The sequence below is a fragment of the Sinocyclocheilus grahami genome, unplaced genomic scaffold, assembly GCF_001515645.1.
Source record: "Sinocyclocheilus grahami isolate Dianchi unplaced genomic scaffold, SAMN03320097.WGS_v1.1 scaffold484.1, whole genome shotgun sequence".
Classification (NCBI taxonomy): domain Eukaryota; kingdom Metazoa; phylum Chordata; class Actinopteri; order Cypriniformes; family Cyprinidae; genus Sinocyclocheilus; species Sinocyclocheilus grahami.
In genome coordinates, this window is record NW_015505663.1 from 640,314 (window position 1) to 640,991 (window position 678).

Consider the following 678-nt stretch of genomic DNA (forward strand, 5'->3'; position numbering starts at 1 on the left):
CTCATACACACATATACACACACACACTCAATACTCATACACCCAATACACACACTCAATACTCATACACACAATACACACACACTCAATACTCATACACACAATAAACACACACTCAATACTAATACACACACATACACACACACACACTCAATACTCATACACACATATACATACACACACACACTCAATACTCATACACACATATACACACACACACACTCAATACTCATACACGCATATACACACACACACTCTCAATACTAATACACACATACACACACACACTCTCAATACTCATACACACACACACTCTCAATACTCATACACACATATACACACACACTCAATACTCATACACACATATACACACACTCAATACTCAAACACACATATACACACACACTCAATACTACTCAATACTCATACACACACACTCAATACTCATACACACACACTCAATACTCATACACACACTCATACACACACACTCAATACTCATACACTCATACACACACACAATACTCATACACACATATACACACACACTCAATACTCATACACATATACACACACACTCAATACTCATACACACATATACACACACACTCAATACTCATACACACACACACACAATACTCATACACACACACTCAATACTCATACACACACACTCAA

General features: G+C 36.9%; 1 protein-coding gene across 1 annotated transcript in view; it reads right to left on the minus strand.

Moving 5' to 3' along the window:
- LOC107553872 (plexin-C1-like) overlaps positions 1–678 on the minus strand; it is an 8,779-nt gene that overhangs the window by 7,018 nt on the left and 1,083 nt on the right. The gene's annotated exons all lie outside the window — the stretch shown is intronic.